Raw genomic sequence first — 20,429 nt, forward strand, 5'->3', positions numbered from 1 at the left:
ACCACTCCAAAGCCCTGTTTATCATTTCAATGAATGGAAGTTCATTGGCTGAACTACACTTTCTAACAGGCATTTGTCTGCAGTTCTTTTTTGAGACTCCTATACTCCTACCTGCAAAAAAAAATCCCCTATGACTATTCCTAGGCACAAATCAGTAGAAAATAGGTGACGTCTGAACAAGCCTTTAGAATTGCTCCAGTGCTCACCAATATATAGCTAGCCCCTGCTCGAGAGGCTAGATGCACCATCCCAGCACATGGTTGCCCCCGAGACTTCTGTGTGCAAGGAATGGGAACTGGAGAAGAACTGACAGAGGACCAGGAGCCCAGAGATATTGCAGCACAGGAGATTCCAGCAGGGGCATGTCCAGAATACAAAGCCATTGGTCATACAAAGGTAATCAGTCCACCAGATGAGGTATAGATCACAGATACAAGGTCGATCCAGGCAGCATACAGTCTCAGGGTCAGAAACAGGCAACAATAAATAAAGAATGAACAGAGTGAGATGCTTTGGTGGCACACAGCATGGGATCACCGGACAGATAAGTCTCCTAACAGCAAGTTGTACTTTTTTCTTAAAATATAAAATCTAAAGCAAAGAATAAAAAAATAACATTGCAGTTTATCAATCTAGCGATTAGATTTTATTCTTTTTTTTATTATTATTTTCATAAAATGGTCCTGCCATTACCAAATTCTGATTCTAGAGTCAAAGCGTTCACTCACTGTAGTGTATCTTTAAGGGAGCAGCATCACATTAGGCTTATCTTAGGCCTATCTTATTACCTTAGGTGACACAGGGTTACCTGAAGTGGGGAGTCTAAGCAACCCTAGGGATCCAGAAGTGTCTGCCAAGATTGCAGAGATGTAACTCTCCTAATTCTAAGCCTTTTCTCATACGTGTGTACTTTTGGTATGCTGGCCACATGCCTATAGTCAGGCGCATACTTGCACATTGGCATGACTACCAGAATTTGCAGCTGATAGACACACAACAGGTGAATAAGGTTTTTCAGTAACATTCTCACATCTATAACATGGGCTAGGAGTCTGTAGTTCATAGATGAACCAAGGTTGGAACTGTAAAGGAAGAATATATGTAGGTACATTTTCTTTTCTTAGTTTTAATGTTCACAACTTTTTTCCCCTTCTAAACACTTTTTGCGACTCGAGAAAACTTTGTGTGATGTGTGTGCAAATAAGTAAAATAAATTCATATATCCGAAACTATTATAATTTTATTTTTTTGTCATCCAAATATAGAGAATACACATTATACCTGATAAGTCCTGTCTATCTTCATTCTTCCCAAAAAAACAGCACAATCACATTGTCAATCAATCTCAGCTTTCCTGACTCTGACAAGTACTCCAGCATTAAAGGAATTTAGACCCAATAATCACAGGAAATGCCATCAGGCATTCAGACCACTACAAGCACAAATTTGAGTTGTTCATGGTCTCTGTCTCCTTTATGTCTCTGTATATATATGTTAGAAAGATCCTGTTTCTTTGTGGCCACTATGTCAAGAGTATGAAATGCAAGTTTTTTTAAACAAAGCTTTCAGTTTGCATGAAATAATTGACTTACTACTGTTTTAGTGTATGTAGTTTAGTGTTTCTCAACCGGGGCTCCTCCAGACGTTGCTAGGTGCTAGGAGTAATTGGTACCTCTTAGGTCAGGCTAAGTCACCCCAATGATCTTTTTGGCCATCTGCAAGGGTGACATTCTTCCCAATGACCAGCAATGTAAGAGGCAACCTTCCTACTGACACCACACTAATATACTGTGAGCTGTGATTATAGTAATTATAGCAGGGTTTCCCTGAAGACCTGAAAGTTTTTTCAAGGGTTTCCCCATGTTAAAAAGGTTGGGAAACACTGATGTAGTTGATGTAGTGTCACTTTAGGGAAACTTTTTTAGGCCAATGAGAGGTTTTGGTAAAAAACATGCAATTATTTTGAGGCAACAATGCTTTCAGATAAGCTAACCTCTTTAATAAAAAAGAGGGGGTTCAGAGCAGTAATAGTGTCAGTGTATTGGTAACTGTAGAGAAAAGATAGAAAATGCAGAAATACCTCAGAAGGAAAGTTTAGAGTAAGTTAGGAAGTTACAATTGCTATCCTTTTGACCAACCACAATCTTTGCTGTCTTCATTTTCTTATTATTAGACCATGGGGCCATCCTATTACAAAGGCCATAGGATGGGGAACCATACAGGGCAGAGAACAACTGAAAAAGTTAGGGCTGAATCCCCACCTTAACCAAGTGTTCAACATATAGATGTAAAACAAAATCCCGCCATGAAAGTCCTTCAGGCAATTCCTGCTATAGGGTGAAAATGCTGTTTCCCTGTCTCCAAACTCTGCCCCTTTGTTGTCACCCTGTCACTCTCTCCCAATGAAGAATGTGCCAACACACATTATACAGGTATGGTCAAAAAAGTTGCCATTTACCTGTTCTATACCTAGTGAAGGTTCGGATTCAGCCCTGACTTTTTGAATTGTTCCCTGCCTTGTATGATTCATTGCCCCACTGCTATTGTAAAAAATACAGACTCATGGCCTAATAATAAGAAAAAAAGGGATGCAAAGGGTGTGGTTGGCCAGAGAGCTAGCAATCACAATTCCCTAACCTAATCCAATATTTCTTATTGGAGTTATTCAACATTTTCTACACTTTCTCTACAGCTATGAATACACTAACACCATGACTATTTTCAGAATCCCCCCTCTTTTTTATTGAAGGAGTTAGCTTAATCAAAAGCATTATGGCATGAAAAAATTGCATGTTTTTGTACCAAAACCTCTCTTCATTTGCCTCATTGCCATCAGCTTACCCTGCAAAATGCCATGCAGTCATCAGTGAAGGGCATGTAGACAGAAAGTGGCTGCAAGGAATTGGAAGAGATTAGCAGAACTAAGGCTAATGCTTATGATGCACAATGCAAAGCTATCAACATTTACATATAGTTCACATCTATTGTAAAAATGCTTCATTGCAAATTCCCCACCCAGAATGATATATTCAGATATGTAAGAAATAAGCTTTAAGTAAAGCAGCCATAAAATTCTAACAAAGTGCTAAACGTTTATTCATCCTTTTCCATAACATCTCAGAAAAAAAATAGTTATTGAAAAGCACAAATGATCTCCTGCAGCCGAGGATGACACATATTATTATCAGTGTGCATTATTCTACACAAGCTCCCTGCTAAAATGAGCAATATCCTCCTCCATGCCCACCAAGAACGACAAAAGGAATTGGATAATTGCGTTGCTCCGGGGAGAAGAGCGGACACAGATATCGGAGGCAGACAAATGCTGGGACTCTGTCAGGGAGGTTTGAAATTGTTTTTGCTACTAACCGCTGGGCATGATTCAGACATTTTCACAAAACTCTGAAACGATTTAATAAATTGAGATCAGAAATGGGAAATGCATTCAGTCATAAGTCTGTCTCCTGTCATCTGTATATAATACAAAAACTCAACTATTCCTTCCATCGGATGTCCCGTCTGTAAAATGTCTATCCTGGTCATATCAAAATATATAAAGATGGTAGATAGATGGATGGATGGATGGATGGATGGATGGATGGATGGATAGCTAGATAGATAGAGCGATAGATGATAGATAGATCAGCCATTTTCAACCAGGATTCTATGGAAACCTAGAAGCTGCCAGGGGTTCTTTGAGATCAGGCTGTCTTCCTGTAAAATGGTGCCTGCATAGTTTTGGGCCCAATATCACTCGGTAGAGCCAAATAAATAACAAATTAACTTTTTGCTATCTGTAAAGGTGGTATTCTGACCACTAATCTTTTGGAGCCTTCTTTCTACTGGTAAAACTGAGATATATAGATAGATAGCAAGAGAACAAAGAATGATCATGGTCAACCTTCAGTATATCAGAGAATCAGGGCAATTGGTTAAAGCATTGTATCTCCCTGTATCTGCATTGGACTTCTAGGCTTTTGGTGTCTTATAGGGACCATGTCAGTATAGGCAATGCATACAGGGATGCTTTTTATGTTTCCATTGTAATCCTAATTAAAGGCAACTGAAGGAGTGAAGGTCAAAGCTGCTACCTTGACTAGGTCCCCATTCTGCTTTATTTTATCTCTGTTGCCAGGCCTTGGGTGTTGGGCCCTGGATCCTAGCCTGCCCGGCCCTAGTCATAAAAGCCATTAAAGCTCTCAATGACTGGAGAAGATAAACCAAAATGGGAGTACCTGGGGGATCTATCAAAGGAATCTATTACCTATAGATGTTCTCTGGTGTTGGAGAAATTTAATAAATCAGATCCAAAATGAGAAAAAAATTCTTCTAGCAGGCTAACAATGAAGAATGATACCATTCAGAGGATTGGATGGATGGTGGGGGATCCCCAGAGCTGTATTGGTTTCACCTGATAGTAGCAATGTTTGGACTTTTGGATTGTGATTGGATAATGAAATAAAAGTAATAGTTCCACACTGAATATTATAGGCCTAAAAGCAAGTAAAATTTCAAAAAAATGTAATTTTTACATATAACTAATATGCTTCTGAGTTTCACAGCTGCCCCCCTCATCAGTGCTGTAGTATGAACAGGAAGTCTTAGATGGTGCATATGGAATTCACAATTGGACAGCCATGGGCACAATTGTCAACAATTAATGGTTTTAGTCAACTTGAATTTTTTATACATTTATACCTTTATGTTGACTCAGCATATTTTACCCTATCCAAAATGCAAGAGGACATATCTCTTAGTTGCACACAAGTTATACTACACCCCCAATGGTTACAAAAAAAAGCCAAACATTAGCAAAGTACAGCTGAAGATGACTTCCATGGAACAAACCCAAAGTAAAACAAGCTAAAACTGTCCCCAAGGCTTGTCAGTAAAAGAAAATACATATTTTTTCATACAAGACTTTTGCTTTTATGCAGAAGCGCATAAATGCTGGAGTTGTACTTCAAGGTGGTTCTTAAGGTCATTTTCCATAAAACTTGCAATTTCTTATTTTACAAGTAAACAATTTCCCTGTATGAAAACTGAAACATTACAATATGCTTTTTTGAGAAGCTGGATTTATAGAGAAGATGAGAGATGTGCATTTCCATATTATTATTTGCTGCAGAGAACATCTTTTATATAAAAAGAAAAAGGAAAGAAAGAAACATATTGAAGATGAAGTTTATGTTTAGAAACCTGTTGGACTAAGTACATTCTGATGAACAGTTAGGTAAAAAGTAGGTGCATATTCAGAGGCAAAAAAAGCCAGAAGCCCTAGAGATGAAATCACTCAACAGTAACCACATAGAATGCTGTTGTGTTTGTTCATGAAAATCTAATGGGATTTGTTGTCAAGACGAATACTGAGAGGATTGAATGCCTGTAAACAAAAAATATATATATTTTATTCTGTTCTCTGTTCTTTCTCTCCTTTTCTCTGCACTCTAGCTCTCCTCCTCTCCCATCATGTTTCTTCTTCCCTCCTCTCTTTTTTTTCTCACCTTTTCTTTCTTTGCTCCTTCTTCCTATCCTTTCTCATTTCCCCCACGTCTTTACCTCTCTTTTCCTTTCATCTCTCTCATGTATCTTGCAGGAGACCCTTGAGAGATTGGAGTGGCCCATCCTTTTTCTCTGGCCCGAGAACCCTGATAGAGCTGATAAAAGGCATGGGTTTGCGTCAGTTCCTGTTGGTACAAATGAGGGATGGTTTAGGCCTGGGGCAATGTCAAGTAGCTGCATCAGGTACTAAGAAGAATGAAGGAATGTGGTTAAGATTCAAGTGGATATCAGTAACAGGTAGCAGAGTAGGAGCTAGTCAAGCTGGGATGTTAACAGGAAGACAATTAGAAGGCATAGGATCACAGGTCACAAGTATACATGAAGACAATTCAGCTTTGATTCTCCTTAAGGGGCTAATTTACAATGCCCATTTGAATCAGTAATGAGTGTTCACACATGTCAAGATGTGCTCAAGAAGAGTAGCGTGTTCCTCTCTTCTCATGCACACAAACACAGATGTACTTGCAAATATGTCACCTTTCCTACTTCACAATCTTCCTGAAAAGTCCTTCACTCCTTCCTTCTTTTCTTCTCCCCTTGTTTCTCCTCTTCTCTCTTCTCCATTTCTTCTCGCTCTACACTCTCTTCATTTTCCTTTTTCCATTCTCTCTCCTCTATTCTTCCTCATCTCCCCACCTCCTCTCCCCTCTTCTCCATTCTTGTTTTCCCTTTGTTTCGCTATTTCATCTCCTTTTCCTCATTCCTTATTTTTTTCTTCCTTTCCCAACTTTCCTTTTCCTCTCTGTTCCCTGTAATCCTCTTTCCTTCCTTCTCCTTCCCTCTATTTTTCCTTCCAAAATAGAGACTATGACACTGGTATTGATCAGTTATCAATATTCTCTGTTTCATCTAAACACTGGATTCATCTAATCAGGCAAAGCATTTCTATTTTTCCATTACTGATTGGCTGTTTTGCTTTCCAACAGGCATGCACTGGAATTTTAAAGAGGCCAGAAAGATAAGAATTATAAGCAAGAACTAAAGCTTTGCTAATAATTTGCTGCTAGACATAGAAGTGACTAGCCAACAGGAGCCAATGGAAGTTGTATTTTTCAACTCAACCATAGAAAACTTTAGTGGGATGCGTTGGGTCTCTGCACTCATCACTGATCTCCTTCATTCCTCTAAGAACACCCGAACAAGTGTCGGAATACCAAATGGCAGCAAATATTTATTTCGATCTTGCTGAATGATAGAGTTCCTCTTATAGTTTTTGATATTTATTAAGCCAGTTTCATTTCATTGTAGGATTATAAAATGGCATGCAAGCGTCAAACTGTCTAGAACAAATAAATCTTCTGATATTTTTTCTGAAATGTCATGTTAGATAATCTCCTTACAGCTTAGAAAACGTGGGATGCGTTTCAGAATAATATTTTCACAAAATATCAAGGAGGAGCAGTGGCCACAGGTGGCCCTTATTATAAATCCCAATATTCCTAAAATATATATTATTCATTATATAAGAAACAGAGATCTATATAGCACCAATTAACCAATTTGGCAGCTAACTTATCAGGTCTCCCCATTAGAAAATGATCTCTCATATCCCCACCCAGGGGCAACTGTTACTTTGAAGACTGCTGCATAGAAATAGATGAAAGTGTTGAAGTATGAGAAGATCTGTTTAGATTTTATATTCTCCAGGTTATTGTATACCTAATGCCCTTTTATATCTTCATGCATGTGTCCATGAGTAAGAATTTGGGGCACCATGGTGATTGGATTATAAAACCAGAACATGGAGGTTTCATAAGCATTCAAGTGTTATATCCTGTTTTTAGAAAAAAAAATTTACTGTGACCCACTTCATTAAAATAAGGTAACTTAGGTGTCAGGGGGTGGGGTACTAACATCAGTCACCTATGTCACAAAAAGTATATCTATTATTTGAATAATGAAACCAGTTTGGTTGCAACCTGGTCTTTTGGTTGTCTCTTTGAATGTACATTGCTGACACTGTATTTGGGAAAGCTTGTGGTCGCTGCGGGTTCCATTCCGAATGATGTAATCGCATTGCAACTGATGAAGTGGCCTGGAAATATGTGAAATGCGTAGATAAATTACTCCATTGAAATTGAAAATGTACAGCTACATTTGCTGATATAAATATGTTTTAAAACTTATGATTTTTAACCTTTGTATTTAAATAAAGTATTGCTGATGTTTTAATATGTTTGTGATTTGTGAGGTATGATAATGATGCCTTTAAAGTCCCTAAACTTCCTTCCTCATAGTTTTATTTAGATGCATGAGTTTAAGTTTTTTTAATATAAGTTTTGATGAGTAGGGAAGTGTCCTACACATTACAGAGCATGTCTGGTTAAATGTAACCAACTACTTTTAAGTTAGGTAACATTATTATTGTTCAGGTAAAAGATCAAACTGTTGACACACCGGCCCTGATTTATTAAAGTTCTCCAAGGCTGGAGAGAATACACTTTCATCCGTGAAGCTGAGTAATTGAGCAAACCTGGAATGGATTTCCTAAAATCAAGCAATTTGTTAGCTATTTGTTAGCAAATGTTTTCAATCCTGGACCAGATCCATTCCAGGTTTGCTGGATCACCCAGCTTTACTGGTGAAAGTGTATTCTCTCCAGCCTTGGAGAACTTTAATAAATCAGGGCCACCATCTTTGACTTTGCCCTTATATCAGTGAATAATGGAAAAGTATCTTAGCTTTTATAAGCTCACCAGTTGACGTTAAAATATTATCCTACCCTCTGCTACTCCTGTTTGTCTATTGGTGGGAGGCGGATATCCCTGCCTTTCTAGGACTAAGTACGATTGGACCAATATCTGCCCAAAGGGCCATCATGGCTACATGGATACATCCCTACTCTTCCATGGTTGACCATAATTTCTTCCCACCACATCATATTTTATAGGGAAATGTTGGAGGTCAAGCAGCGGGATGTCTCCTATGTTACCAGATTTCTACAGAAATGGTATAGTTTCATTCAGCGTATATTTTCAGAGAAAGAACCAAATAAATAGGTTTTATTAACTCTTCATGGTACATACTTAACATTAGCAGTTGATACATTGTACTTTTGATATTAGACTGTTTGTATGTGGTTCAACTCCAGGTCATAAAAATTTTTTTATGTGTGTGTGTGGCTACTCCAAAAGAGGACATTGCTCCTACCTCTTTTACCTGGTATGAGAAGTGACAAAGAAACAGACTCCGAAAAGATAAAGTAAATGGCCTCCACTCATGAGTTACATTGTTGGGTGAAACCTGGTCTAAGTCTGCAGAAGATATAATTGAGTCTTACAAACCCTTGCAGAGAGTGATCAATAAAGTCTGTAAGATGTAGCTTGAGACACTGGTTGTATGTGCAGAGTAAAAGCTCTTTGCAGTCTTTTAGAAGATGTAGTTGTAGGTAAGTTAAGGTGTCACGATTGTCCCTTCACTTTACATAGGATCATTTAAGTTTCACTCTCCAGAAATGGGTTTAACATACAAGCTGCTTTTAATGTTTGCCTTTTAAAGGAAACCAGGCAGGTAATAAAGAACACTTCCAGTTCTATGTTTGGAAAAACAATGTTTTATTGGCTTTTACTGGTTTTAGGTCACTATCCCAGACCATGAATGACCATTGGTCAATGACACTGAAAGTTAGACCGTAAGGAACTAAAGTTTTCTGGAAGAGCAGTCAGCAATGGCATCCTAAATATACCCTTCCTGCAGGTTTTTTCAGGGGCAACCTGTATGGTCCTGGTGCAGCACCAGTGCTCACCAGACACCAGTCCCCTAATTTAGCACCTATAGCAAGCCCCTGCTGTGCACAATGGATGGTGTCTGGGGAAGGACTGACAGAGGACTAGGAGCCCACAGATAACGCAGTTTTAAGTATTCCAGCAGAGGCAAGTCCAGAATACAGAGCCAGAGGTCACAGGTAGCATACATTCCCAGGGTCAGGAACAGACAGGGTCAATAACAGTAAATCTAATGAATAACACTGGAAGCAGGTCAGCACAGCTTACCGTTGCAACAGGCAACTGGGGACTTATAAAGGCTATAAATTCTAAGCAGCGAATGCAGAGTGGAATGAAGCCATGGACTAATCTGCTCCTAAAATCTCTTTCAGCTGGGCACAGCCTCAGTGTATGTGCAGGGGATGCTGAGAAGGTACATCATAGGCTACATGGCTAAAGGAAAGCTGGAGATGCTGCCATTACTTGTTCTTGCTACTGCAAGAGACATCACTGGACAGAATGAACAAAGTGTGATAATGTGGTCTCGCAGAGCACGGGATCACTGGCCAGATAAGTATCTCCTAACACAATCACAAAATAAACATCAGATGCCGAGTTCATTCTGAAACTCAGTAACTTCTAGAAGATTTTGGGGAAATAAAGCTGAATTTACCTCCTTAGAACTAGGTGTCAAAATTTGCAAAGAAAGAAAAATATTCCGGCATGAAATGTACAGCTGTTTGGGTAGACAAAGGGAGACAAGGCAGTAGAAAATCATTGCTTCAAAAAAGATTAAATAATAAAAAAAAAAACAAATGTTATGTTACAAGGATCACCTGGTATTCTTACCTCATAATAATTCACAAGCGTGCTTTGGTGCATTTACAACTGCAAAGAAAATGTAGAATCCTGTTCTATAGTTTTCTGTATATTTGATATTTTTTTTTACTATAAGCCATTGAGTTGTTATTGTGTTTATTCTTTTCCCAGGAGTTCCATGTAAAATTCATGAATCCCCTATCCCTATGTTACGGAGCTTCGCATGGCACAGTGATCCTGCATGGATTAAAGAAGTCTTGAAGGATGAGAACCAACTTCATCTGAAGCCCCGTGAAGTTTGGCCAAAGGTTACCTGACCAAGATGATGTGTCTGTGAACTAAACTCCTCCTGGGGCTGTTGTGACAGAGATGTAAAATATTGAAGAAGGAAGGGAGCAAGGGAAATCGGCTAGATGTTTCACGTATGATTCATGAATTCCCTCTCTGAATGATAATGAGCTTGGCACCATTCTTTGATCGTGTGAATATCAGCTGATTCGTACACTATAGCAGCAGAGTAGATGTGGTCAAAAGTTACAGGGAAATAATTGGGATTCTCAAGGAATGTGTCTGTATCCTTGCTGGGGAGATTCATCCTTTTGGTCCTTGTGACTCTTATTATGGAATTTGATGAGAATTTCAATGGTTTTAAAGTTAGCCAGAGGATGTGATGGGAGAAAGTCTTGAGGAACAGCAACTGTTTTATAGAGAACCTTAAGAGTTGCTTTTCTATGACACAATATACAGGGAAATTACCCCATTGTGGTGCTTTGTGGATCTGACAATCTCCGTTCCATGAAATCTCCGCACCTCTGCAGATGGTCTTTTAGCTAAAGATCTGTGGGACTGTTAGCACTGCAGGTCGTGCCGGCGCCACTGCTCCTAATTGCAGGCACTTGCGCCGGGTACTATCTTTCAGGTAGAGTGACCCCACTACCTGTGTTCCATGCCTGAGTTTCCTTCCTGCTGGAGACTTGCTCTGATGTTTGAGCTGGTGTGTCTCTCTTAATCTATGAGGTAACACATACACGCCCTCTGTTTTCTACAGCCTATGGCTGGATCCTTGCAGGTATTTAAAGGCACCTCCTACTACAGGAAGTTGCCTGAGCAATCTCAAGGTTTTACCCTGTGTAACTCCCAGTGCTAAGGTGTTTCCTCTGTTTGCTTTACTGTGTACCGGACCTTGTTTCTTACCCTTGGACTTTGCCTGTTTGCCGCCTGACCCTGACTTCGGATTACGTTTTTGGACCTTTGCCTGATTGCTGCCTGACCCTGACCTCGGATCTTGTTTCTGGACTTTGTCTGATTGCCATCACCTTCTTGGCCACGCAAGCCCCTAGGTGCTTGCCCCGGGTATCCTGACTCCTGTGGTCAGCTGCCACTGGCCTGGGGATTGCTCTGGAGTGGCACCTGGCAGCTACCCTGCAGCCCAGCCTATCCTCACCATCAGAGGCTCTAGTGAAAACCTAGTAGCGGCTTAGATACGCCCCTCTGGAGCATACCCAGTCAGTGGCACAGTGGGTCCATACCCGCTTGCATAACAGGGCCCAGGGGTGATTTTTTTATTTTTTTTTTTAAAAAAGCCCCTACTCTTTAGAACAAGTTCATATTCTTGACATTCACTAAAGAAACCCCTGTTCACATCTGGAGCTTATCTTTACATCAGAAGCCCCCTTAGATCAAAGTTCCCCCCTCTCATCAGCCCAAACTTCTCTGCAGACCACCACCACAACTGAGAGTGTAACCTGCTCACTGTAGTAAATGGGCCAGCACATAACATCTGCCATTGGCTTCTTTTTCTAGTCTTTGACAAATGGCATCAACTAATGCAAAGCCAGGAAGAGAAAGTCAACAGGAAAAGATCTCCTCTGCCAGCTATGTGTACAACAAAGAGCGACTAGACAATGGTCATAGAGAGGGCCCTCTACAGGCCCTCTGGAGTAATGGGTCTCTGCCTTAAACAAGACTTCTGAATACCTTTTTGTAAGTGCGACAAGTAGAAGCACTATTGGGAGACAATCGGTTGCATAGTAAGTGTCTGAACAAGCAGAGCAATGGCAGGTATACAAATTTTAAAGCTTATATGATACTTTAAAAAGTAGGATTAGATTTATTGTAAAGGTTAATTTTGTATCTTGATGTCTCAACTAAAAAAAAAATGGAATGAAAATATTTTAGTTAACAATTAAAATTTCCTCTACTTTTTATGAAGACAAAACCTGAATGGACAGCTTGGTGACAATGGGACTGGATACCTGCAAATTTAGGGTGGGCCTGATTTGCTGATAAACCGAGATAGGGTTTTATGTTTTAACATTTGAGAGGTTGTGTCCAGCCTGCCCGCAGAATCATTGGTTGATAAATGTCCATATTTTTCCCCTTTGCTATTTTGCAAGAGTTAAGTTCTTATTTCAATGTGTTTGCCTCTGTAAACTGAAGAATCTCAGTTTGCTTTGTATGCATATTTAAAATTGCATATTTCAATTTAAACTTGTTAAAAGTACAAAGTCACAGCTTTCTGTTTCTTCACTCTGTGATTCTTCATATAGTTTACTTTTTAAAATTGTTGCAATACCTGGTTCATTTATACAGCAAAACTGTACCCATCCCTTGGATTCATTACTAGCCTTCAGAATTCCCTATCTCGTTAGAACATATGCATAACCATTTCTTAATCAGCTCTGAAATGTTTCCACTAGTAAATAAAGAAACTGCAATCAATACCTCATCCGGAAACACAATCAGCATCTGCAGTTGTTTCTTTATGATTATTCCAAGCAAAGTGCAGCCAATTAAAATGAACATATGTAATATTAACATGACTTTGTAGCTGGGGAAACCTGCACCTGACTTAATTAAAAAAGAATAACTTCGCCATTTACAGTAGCAATATTGGAATTATAACCTGGAAAGCTGTATCTTCTAGTAGAAAATAATAGAAGATATGAAATATTAGAAAACCTTTTAGAATGAGATGGAGGAAATGCTGCCCTGTTATCTCCAGTATTGGTCACTACAGACAGAGTTTTCATATCCTCTAATTTAGGAAAAAAACAGGTTTAGGGCTTATGTGTTCAAGACAAAACCTGCATGGTTGAGAATTAGGGAATTTTGTTTTTTACAAATTTGTCTACATTTTGCTGGTCTGTATACATACATGCTTGGTCTTTGAACTTAGATCAGATTGCTTAGGAGGGTCAAACAATGGGGGCTTTTTTATGAAGCTCCTCACTATAAAAGGGTGAAGTCACATCAGCCTTATGTACAATTTGTTTTATGTGTTGTTGGGAAAGCATAGGGAGTGCTGTTATCATATGGCTGATGGATGCTTGAGATGGTAAGGGTCTCCGTTCTTGCTTCTTCAGCCTAAGTAAACCTGCTAATGGTGGTTGTTGGCACAAGAGCTCTGGAAGGGCACAAGATCATGGACAAGTCACCTTGCCACCTCTTACAGGGAAGATGGGGCCACTGGAATAATCCTCATGTATAGATGGTTTGCTGTTCAGATTTTGCAATTAGCCCAAGGATGCAACATTCAGTCTGGATCTCATGGAATCAAAAAATAGCCCTGCTCAAGCTTTCCAAAGCCAGCAGTCACTGGCAGCTGTACACAATTGCTTAAAACGTTGCTTAAAAAACATGGGAAGTTAAATATGTTAGGAAATAACACAATGATTTTTACAGGGTTTTGTTGAACAGATGGCCAATATAACCTTTCCTTCTTTCATGATTGGTTGGTGTTGTCAGGGACAGTCCTGAGGCCTAGAATGACAATGCTGCCCCTACATACAGTGAGCCTGATTTATGTAGACTATCATGGAATGACCTGGATTGGATCTGGTCCAGGATTGACCAGCAAATAATTTTTAGGAAATCCATTCCAGGTTTGCTTTATCACCAGGCTCTTCAATGATAGTCTATCTGCTCTAGTCTTGCAGAGCTTTAATGAATCAGGCCCAGAGAGTGAGTGTTCTCAGCTTAGGAAAGAACGTTTGGTACTGGCAAGATAAAAAAAGCTTGGCCAAGGTATAAAAAAAAATTATCCTTTAGTGGCCTCTTCAACACTGCTATTGGGTATACAATGACCTGCATGAATGAGAACCTAAGCTGCTAAAATTTGAATTTTTGTTTTGGGTTGAGATATAATTATATTTCTCTGTCCTATTGTATTTTTTGGTTCTTTTTCTAGTTCCAGAAATTCTCATTTTATACACAGAAACATTCAACCGACAGCAAAAGGTCTGAAGATTAATTAATTCATTATTTCCTGACCTTGATTATAACTTCATCGGGCCAAGTACTTAGCTTCACCCTTGACCTTTGAGCGAAGGAAGCATTAAAAATGTATGCAATTAAATTCTTTAGTCTTGAAAGTTCCAATGAAAACAAGCAATGAATGTCCTTTAAATCTAGTTTTAGCTGTAGGGAAAGTAACAAATTGTGAGCGAACAAGCTGGTGATACAAAAAAGTCATTTCATTCTTTGAATACAACAGCCGGAGATGCATTGTTCAATTATTCACCAGGCCTAGAGGGTGATACAATGTTAGGGAATTATTTTTAACCCGTGACATTAAACAAGGAGAAAAATATAGTAAATAAATATATACACAAGGATAGGGCAGCGGTTTTTATTTATTCTGGAGAAATAGCAGGCATAGCCAATGGGGCAGACCTCCATTTTAATGACAGAAATTCCCCAGCCGGATTGCAGATTCACCTTTCTGTGCAGGCAAATGTATCAGTCATGCGTTCCATATACAAATAGAATAATGTATAATTCATGGTTTGAATCCTAATAACCCGAGAAATATGAAGACACAAAAGTTTTACTTCTAAGTTTTGCAAAGTTCCGTTCAATAATTATTCCTAATTTTTTTTTCTAGATGGGGATTTGTTATGAAAATAAATCTTTAGGACAAGTTCCAAGTTAAACATTGATATTGGTTGAATGATTAAGTCATACCAGTTTGCTAAAATCTATGATTTAGGTGAACATTTGGGACTTATGCGTTCAAGAAAAAACCTGCATGATTGAGGTTTGGGGAAGTGGTCACGCCATATTTGTGTACAAATATGAAGTCACAGCAGCCTTATGGACAAGTGCTTTATGTGTTATAAGTAAAGCATAGAGAGTGCTGGTATCTTTGTATCATATACCTGATGGATGCCAAAAGTGGTGAGGGTAGCCTCTTGCTTGCTTCCTCAGCCCAAGTCAACATGCTAGTGATGACAGATGGCACTCAAGTTAGATTTTTGGAGCTTCCCCAATCCAAACAATTTTCCCTCTACATTTATATGTATATGTAAATCATCGAGCATGTCATTGTTCTGTACACGAAAAACTGGAGCAAGGCTATGTTCGGACCTGAAGAAAGACTCTTGTTGGTTGGCACCCTGCAAGCTTTTCAGCTGCCCTCATCACTGCATTCGTTCCTAAAGGACCAGTGGTTGAACATTATACAGCAAGTGCCATTCACTGATGCCCCCATTTATTGAGCTGCCATGGGCGACATGTTACATGTAGTTTCTCATCTGAAGAAGCAGTTCAGGGTTGTAAGGAAACAGTACTGTAACAGTAACTGCACCACAATTTCACTGCCAGTTTGAACAGAATGTTCAAAAAAGTTACAGAAAGTATGTTGTAACAATAGTTTTGTAATATTGTATTTAATATTTCCTGAATATACTTTTGCAGCTATCGGGACCCAAAACAGGACTCAAAATGACAACAACATCTAGAACAATGCATGTCAACCAGGGTTTCATAAAACTCTGGGGTTCCTCCAGAAATTTCTAGGGATTCCTTGAACAATGAGCTGACAATAATTTTTTCGGCTATCTGTAAGGGTGACATTCTTTCCGATAGCCAGCAATGTAAGAGGAATTCTTCCCACTGACCACCAAGCTAAAGTACTGCGAGCGGTGGATATATAGTTATATCAGGGGTTCCCTGATGACGTGAATAGTATTTTAAGAGTTCTCCTATGTTAAAAAGGCCTAGACCATTTCCTAGAAATTAACAGAGAGTTTTAGGGTATACTTTATTCTACATTTAAAGCAGACCTATCACCAAATTTAGTGTAGATAACCCTTTTATATAAAGTAAAAAATAGCTTGTTTATTTTCCTAAGCTAAACTCTTTTTTTTTCTTGGTTGCTCCTTCCCTTCTGTCTTTGCTGCCAAAGTGGTGAAGAGCACTTCTTCTGCACATATCTGATCTCAAGCATGCATGGGAGGGGCTTTTTCCCTCAATGTATACGCAGTGAAGTCAGCACTGTTTGGTGCAGGACCGAATTGAAGCCAAGTATGGAGGGATCGGAGGCTCTACGGAAGTAAGGGTATTTGTCATTTTTTATTTTATTTTAAGAAAAGTACAACTTTAAGAAAACAAATTGAAAAAATATATACCATTGTTTTATCAACCTGTAGATCTTCGAAACTTCATGCGAGTGAAGATCAAGAAAAAAAAGTAACAAAAAGAAACAAAAAAACTATAGAAAAAAGAAATGAAATGTAGGTTGTCACCATTAACTGGGTGGAAATGTGGATACCTGCAAAACCTTAATTGAGGATGAGGACAAGATGTCAAGTTCTAGCAGTGTGGCTGACTTTGTGATGGAAAACCAGATAACTACCAATCCATATTTTATTAAAGCCATTCTCAGAGCTGACATGAGCCTGATCTACAAACCTATTGTTGTGATCTTAACCTTCTGCCTTTATAAAAAAAAGATATTGGTGCAATGAGCACATCAAGCAAAGTGAGACGTTACAAGATGGCCCCTCATGTATTCCTGTTACTGATAGATGCTTCATTTTGATATTTGTAAAGACCGTTGAGTATACATTCACCTAGACTTATGAATTGCACATCAATTTGATTTTTAGACAAAAAGCAGCCTAGTGAAAATCAATGCGGCCCTTTGAATGACAGCCTTAATGATGAGTCTCTTTCCTGTAAAAGCCTAATGAAAAGACAGCTTATTGATATATGACCATGACATTTTGATGGCATGTTTCATTTTTTTTCTTACTTTTGAAAGCATTAAAAAGGGAACAGTTATTTGAAATGTATATTAGGTAAAGGGATTATGGGCTTGTTTTCTTTTAAAAAATATTTTCCTTTCAATTAGAAAATATGTGAAGCAACATTTATCCATAATTCATACATTTTCCAATTGAATACAATGTAAAAAATGCATAGATTTGGGGTAAAAGTCTGGTGAACCCTGGGTAAAAAGAATTATAAATAGATCCTAAGTCTTTATCCAGTGGCTTCAAAAAGTTTTTTAGATCCCCTTTACTTTTTTCAATTCTATTGCTTGATGATTCAATTGTTTAAACTCTATTATTTAAATTCTCAGAGTTATATTCTACAATCAGTAGCCCATAATGACAAAGTAAAAACAAAATGTAAAAAGAATTTTGTAAATGCATTTAAAAGAAAAAAACTGAAATCTCACATTTTCATAAGTATTCAGACCTTTTGCAACAACATTTGAAATGTATCTCAGGTGCCTCCCATTTCTCTTTATGGTTGCTGATAGATGTTTCTGTAGTGAATTCATTGGACATGATTTGGGAAGGCAACAACTTTTCTATAGAAGGCTCCATAACTGACAATCAGAGCAAAAACCAAGCCATGAGGTCACAGGAACAGCCTGCAGAGCTCAGACAAGATTGTTACAAAGCTCAGATCTGGGGAGGCAACAAAATCATTTCTGCTGCTCTGAAGATTCCCAGGAGCTCAATGGCCTCTGTAATTCTCAAATGGAAGAAGTTTGGCACAACCAGGACTCTTCCAAGGGCTGGTTGCCTGACCAAATTGAGCAATGGAGGGAGAAGGGCTTTAGTGAGAGAGGTGACCAAGAACCCGATGGTCACTCTGAGCCCTGAAAATCCTGTGCAGAGATGGGACTAAATTCTAGAAGGACCACAATAATTGCAGCCCTCCACCAATCTGGGCTTTTGGGCAGAAGCCTCTCCTCAGTGCAAAACATATATGAAAGCCTGCTTGGAGTTTACAAAAAAGCACCTCAAGGACTCTCAGACTGTGAGCAATGACATTCCCTGGTCTGATGAAATAAGGATCGAACTGCTTTGCCTCAGTTCAAAACATTAGGCCTCGTGAAAACAAGGCACCACTCATCACCTACCCAATACCATCCCAACAGTGAAGCATGGTGCGAGCAGTATCATGCTGTGGTGGTGTTTTTCAGCATCAGGGTCTGGGAGACCGGTCAGGGTTGAGGGTAGCTAAATGGAGCAAAGTACAAAGATATCCTCAATGAAAATCTCCACAGTGCCCAGGACTGACTGGGCCGAAGGGTTACTTCTGTAAATGTCCCAGAGTGGCCCAGCCAGGGCCCTGACTTAAACTAAAAATGGCTGTCCACAGATGCTCCGCATCCAACCTAAAGAAAGGCAGAACGTTCTCCAATCCAGGTGCGCCTTAGCAAGGTAGCCAGTTAAATTGGTTTGAGCATCACTTCCCTGAGAGGCTTCCCAAGAGCTGTATTATTCTAATTGATTCAACAAGTCTTTTGAGCACACATCTTAGACCACTTTGATTATATTCACCTTGACTTTGACAATCTAGAAAGAAGTTGCCGGCTAAAGGTAGTTTAACCCTGCTAGGGGTAAACCCAAGTGTTATTTGGGGTGGATTTTACATGCTAAAAGCAGTAATACCGAGTCACATTCAGGGTTGCTAAAAACATAAAAAAACCCACTTACCTTGTTCCATTGGCGTCCCTCAGCGTCCTGCACGTCCTTGGGACACGTCTTCTTTCTTCAATCTTCAGCCGGGGACTGCGGAGATGTTCTTCGGGGTTTCCCGGTGGAACAGATTTTCCAAATATCTTTGGCTATTAGTTAGCAAATAGTTCCAGTGCTGGACCAGATCCATTGCAGGTTCACTGAATCACCCAGGAGAAAAGGAGTGGTTTATACAAAACTCATGTGAATTTTTCATATGCAATCTGCAGTTTCATCTGTCAAAATTGTGGTACACACATTGAATTGAAACTACTTGACCTGAATTTAAAGCAAGAATTTTTCTAAAAAGCTAAATTCAAACTTTTTTTTGCACAGTGACAGGAACTAAATCTTTTTCTCAATGCCTGATACTTGTGTGTGATATTTGTTGTTAAGGTCAAAGACTCCCAGAGAAAAAATGAATAATGTAATGAAACTAACACATAAAGGAAAGGAATATAAAACATGTCTGAAGAGTTGAAAGAAGATGAGCAAATGAATATTTAAACTTGGCAAATTGGTGAATTACGGATTTTTTTTACATGGATATATTATTAGACATTTTCTTTATGTGTGTATATATATATATATATATTTATTTATATAAATACACATACATTTATGAAATTATTGCCCAAAAAGATCCAATTGGATCCAGATTGGCATCCCCTGCCACATTAAAATTATCAATTACATGACCTCAAACATTCATAATCTTCTTTAAATTCTCGGTTTTCTTTAAATACTTGCTAAGTAGTCTGTGTAATGTGTGGCTCATATCTGAATGGCAGGGCAGGGGAATGTGTAACAATAAGTGCCGCCACATTGTTACACTAATGAAAAATTTTTCAAAGCCTTCTTTTTCTTCTTTGTCTACAATTTTTGTTTAACTAAGTCCTTAGTGTAAAGAAAAAACAAATATATATATATATATATATATATATATATATATATATAGATATATATATATATAGAGAGAGAGAGAGAGAGAGAAAGAGAGAGATAGAGAGAGAGATTATATGAGAATTGGCTTTTTCATTTTTTTTAAGGTCTAAAAAAGTTTTTGAGTGTATTGTACCCACACATTGCACTTGATTTCTATCCTATTAGCCAGATGCTTTTGTTATATTCAAATTCAAATGAACTTGTACTATGAAGTTAAACCATCTATGTTTGGTTTAAATAATTATGTAAACTTGGTTGAAAATAGGCATTATTATAAAGTCGTTAATTATTGGTAGATGTAATGGAGATCTGTAGCAAGCATGGTCAGCTTAACACTACCAAAGATAATTATACTAGTCACAGGTAAAAAAAATAAATACATCAAAAAATTGAATAAAACAAAATTAAAAAGAATGACGCAACTTCTAAAGACCCCTGGCAGTGTTACATTTAAGCAATCACAGCTGTCATTGCTGAGTCTCCAGACATGCACAGAAAAAAAAAGGCAAAGAAAATAATACTATAAAAACTAATTGTAATATTAATATAATTATAAATATGTTAGTACTATAATGCAATGTTATAAAAATATAATACACATGCATATACTGAGCATTAGCATTACTTATATGAATAGCAA

The sequence above is a fragment of the Pyxicephalus adspersus genome, chromosome 7 (assembly GCF_032062135.1).
Source record: "Pyxicephalus adspersus chromosome 7, UCB_Pads_2.0, whole genome shotgun sequence".
In the NCBI taxonomy this organism is placed as follows: domain Eukaryota; kingdom Metazoa; phylum Chordata; class Amphibia; order Anura; family Pyxicephalidae; genus Pyxicephalus; species Pyxicephalus adspersus.